A 4283-nucleotide genomic window follows, 5' to 3' on the forward strand; every position below is an offset into this window, starting at 1 on the left:
TGCGAGTGTGGTCTTACAGCGGTACTGCAAAAGAAATTAGTACTGATAGGATGGCTACCCGGCTTGTCCCGCCTCTCCACATACGCTAAAGTAGTTCTGATTGGATCTCTCCCTAACTCTCCAAAACTAAATCAGTTCTGATTGGATGTCGTCCCTGCCAAACATTTTCATCTCGTTTTTATTCGTTGATGAAAGTGTCAATTACACTAAATGAGTCTGAGACCATGATTTATGGTGGGCTGGCTGGTACATGTATGAATTATCTACCCTTGTGTTAAAACTTATTCCACATGCTTATAGTTGTAGCAGCTAGTGAAAATGCTTCTATCCTGCATTTCTGCAAAGTAAAAAGGGTTTCCATTCTTCATGATTCAGCTTTTACTGATTTATAATGAAGAACAGCGTATTAGATCCAGAAAAAATGCATTTCCTCTAGTAATACTGTTTAAAGCTTACAACAGACATGTTTATATTTGTTTTAAAGCTACGGTCAGTCAGTATAATAATAATACTGAAGTAAAGTGGCAAAAGGTAACATGAAAAGTTTTAAACTGATCAGTTTTGGTCTACTGTAATTAAACCCATTCAAATAACTTAGCCCACAAACAATCCAATCATTAGAGGAGCTCAAGTCCCACAAAAGGAATACTTTCACCCAAATCACTTCAAAACTAATCAGATTGTTGAGATACATATAAGCAATGAACTATAGCCAGAGAGATAGTTAAACAATCTCATCCCTGTCTGTTCACTTATGAAATACCTTGTACATTTAGTATACCAATTGGAAAGTGTGCAGCTACACTCGCTTTAGTATTATTTAGAACGTCTCTTACAATGTTTAATTGCTAAATAGAACTAAAAATGAAAATGAATCAGCATCGTGGATTCAGCTGGAATGGAATCCTCTGCTGAGAGGTCGTCTGATTGTCTGGCTCACTCCTCTAAAGAAGTCCTGGACCTGTTTCATTCTTTTCCTTCTTGGTTTTGTGCCTTTGTATCATAGAAAGGAGAAACGCAGTCAGTCACAATGTTTAAAACGCACGCATAAAAGGTTTTTATGGTTAATTAGAAAACATTTAACCCAACATATAAACTAATGCTAAATGTTTTTTCTCTGTTCTGAATGGTGTTGAAATCGAATTTTTCTGTTATTTACATTGAATTGGGAATTCATCAACAGGATCTGCAGATATTTCTGTTGAACTCAGGACCTCTGTGGTGGTGCTGCAAGAAGCATCCTCTACTGAAATCACACAGAAACATGATTTAAAATGCTGTTCAAACAATGATACACGGGATTAAAAATGCTTTTCAAAACAATGATACGAAATATACCGTCACAATAGTGAACACATAGTGAGAAAGAAAAACTTTACCTTGTTTTGATGGGACAAGATTGTCCATGATTGTAATTAAAATGAAAGGATGCAGCAATGAAACGAGCTCACTCTGAGGGGAGCCTATGGGTGACTCTTTTACCTCAAATCCCTTAGCCAGCAGTTGCGTCACTGTTTTGTCCAATACAGTGTGCAGAAGGATATTGTAGAAGAGCTATAGCTCCTCTGGACTTGAAAAATGTGTGGCCTTGAGCAAATTTAGAAATAAATCTAATACAAAATCTTTGCAGCCACATGGTGTAGGAAAACAGTCGTCTTGAGAAATTCTGCATTCCAGTAGGTGTTTTACATTCTGGAGCAGTGGTGTAACTTCATCCTGCAGGTGCTGGCAGAGCACTCCAGCAAGAGATTCAGTCATTGTTTTAACTGATGGTTCCTGACTGACTTTATCTTGCTGTGTGCTGCTGGCACTACTGAACAGGACCTGCCTCACACGATTTCTCAGGTCCATACTGTCCACATTGGTGTCTGGGTTATTAGGTGGCAAGTTTTCCCCTCATAGCTCTGTTTCAAGCTGCTGATCTTTAGTGGGACTGGTTCCACAGGGTCCAGGCTCATTATGGTCCCTGGTCTGGTTTGAACTAGTGGATGTACATGGAAATTGATTGTTTACAAACTCTATCAGTGGAGGATACAGGTTGTCCTTAAGTTCCTCCACTAATATACTTTGGACCCTTTCAACTAAATCCAGTAGATTGTCCACATTCAAAGCCTGTAAAAGAAGGAAAATTTATATTAAACAAAAAACAATATTCATACAAGATTTTCTCATTTAACACCCAGTTTCACATAAAATCAGCTCTTATTATGATGTAATTACATTGCTGGAACTGGATCCTCTGCTAAAAAGTCGTCTGACTCTCTGCCACACTCCTCTGAAGAAGTCCCGGACTTTCTTCATCCGTGTTCTTCTTGGATTTGTGTCTTTGTATCATAGAAAGAAGAAACACAAAGAGAGTTGTGATGGTTAAAAGCTCATAAAAAAATCGATGTGGTAAATAAGCAAAACCTCACACAAAGGTTTATTTTTAATCCAATAATTGTAGCAAATGGTTCTGTTCTGAAAGGTGTTCAAAAGGGATTTTCTGTTATTTACCAACTGTGGTTGTCTGTCCATTGACAGAGTCTTCACACTGTCCTGTTGAACCCAGGACCTCTGTGGTGTCTTCATTCTGTTCAGAGGACTGTATCGTGTTGCAAGAAGCGTCCTCTACTGAAATAATATATACACACACAATGATGCAAAAATATACCATCACCATAGTGAACACATAGTAATAAAGAAAATAATTGACCTTGTTTTGAAGGGATGAGATTTTCCATGATGGTCGTTAGAAGAACTGGACGAAGCAATGAAACGAGCTCACACTGAGGGGAGCCCATGGGTGATTACCTCAAATCCTTTAGTCAACAATTGTGTCACTGTTTTGTCCACAACAGTGTGTAGAAGAATCTTGTAGTAGAGCGAGAGCTCTTTTGGATTTGAGGACTTTTTGGCCTTGAGCAGATTAAGAAAAAAATCTAATAGCGAATAGTCGCAGCCACATGGTGTAGAAAGACAGTCAGCCTGAGAGCTTCTGCATTCCAGTAGTTGTTTTACATTCTGGAGCAGAAGAGTGATTTTGTCCTGGAGGTGCTGGCAGAGCGCTCCAGCAAGAGATTCAGTCATAGTTTCTATCGATGGTTCCTGACTGACTTTATCTTGCTGCGTGCTGCTGGCACTACTGAACAGGACCTGCCTCACACGATCTCTCAGGTCCATGCTGTCCACAAAGTCTTCTTCTATTAGTTCTGGAAGTTCTGCTCTTGGTTCCCTTTCATGGGCCTTTCTGATGGTTTCAATGTTCCCCTCAGTGCATTCACTGACAATAACATTCAATGTAATATCCACATGTGGACGTGATAATATCGTAAATGTGTCCGAAACATGTCTGAATCCCATTATTCAATGAATACATTCTGTTTTCTGTAAAGGAATGCAGCCAGGAAAAAGTCCCACACCATTAAACCACAACACCATCGATCTAACCTGCTGGCACAAGGCATGTTGGGTCTATTGATCCCTGCTGCTCATGCCAAAGAACCAATCTAGTACAGATAGGAAGCTTTTATTTACCATATATACACAGTAAAACACGTTGAACTGACTTTTACAGTGAAGTTCAAAATTTTATACAGACATCATTGCCATCTAGTGGTGCTAGAAATAAACTACAGCTTGTTGCTTGGGTACAGAATTGTGACATTATTATTATTACTATTATTTTATCTTTATAATGTATATAAATTAGTGAGTGTTTATGGCTCTTTTGTCCCAAATGTTTTCGTAACGTGTTGTAGACCTGCAATGGCGACTGTTTTTGGTATATGGGAAAGAAAAGGCCGAATACAGGTGGAAAAAGTGTTATTTGGCAACCCAGCACTGTATAAATATTGGACAGAACACATGATGGGTTATTTTAACTTGTTGGGTTGTGCAGTTTAACCATTGTGCTGAGCTGTGAGGTTCTTTTTTACCATGGATCAACTATGTAACTTTACTGCAGCTTGTATTTAAATGAAAGGTTTACATTGCTGTCTTCAGGATTTCCTCTTTAGTGATATTTAATGTTAATAGCTGTTCTGATCTAAAAGATGCTGCTGCCTTTGACCTTTAAAACTAAGAAGTGATTTGTGAGATAATTAAAATAAGTGAACTGTTTATTTTGTACTTTGGTTTCATATTATTTGTACAAACATTTGTTTTATGCCAGTGATAGCTTAGTGGTTAAGGTACTGGACTAGTAAACAGAAGGTTGCCGGTTCAAGCCCTGCCACCACCAAGTTGCCACTGTTGGGTCCCTGAGCAAGGCCCTTAACCCTCAATTGCTCATTGTGTAAGTT

At 38.6% G+C, this 4283-nt stretch overlaps 1 long non-coding RNA gene across 1 annotated transcript; it reads right to left on the reverse strand.

The window, feature by feature from the left end:
* Positions 1-869: 869 nt before the first annotated feature.
* LOC134326733 (uncharacterized) lies at positions 870-1494 on the reverse strand. The gene is made up of 3 exons (XR_010014563.1): positions 1380-1494; positions 1160-1246; positions 870-993 (listed from the first exon to the last, which is right to left on the reverse strand). It is a non-coding gene; the product is annotated as an uncharacterized LOC134326733 (long non-coding RNA).
* Between the last annotated feature and the right edge of the window lie 2789 nt (positions 1495-4283).

The sequence above is a fragment of the Trichomycterus rosablanca genome, chromosome 14 (genome assembly GCF_030014385.1).
Source record: "Trichomycterus rosablanca isolate fTriRos1 chromosome 14, fTriRos1.hap1, whole genome shotgun sequence".
NCBI classification, from domain to species: domain Eukaryota; kingdom Metazoa; phylum Chordata; class Actinopteri; order Siluriformes; family Trichomycteridae; genus Trichomycterus; species Trichomycterus rosablanca.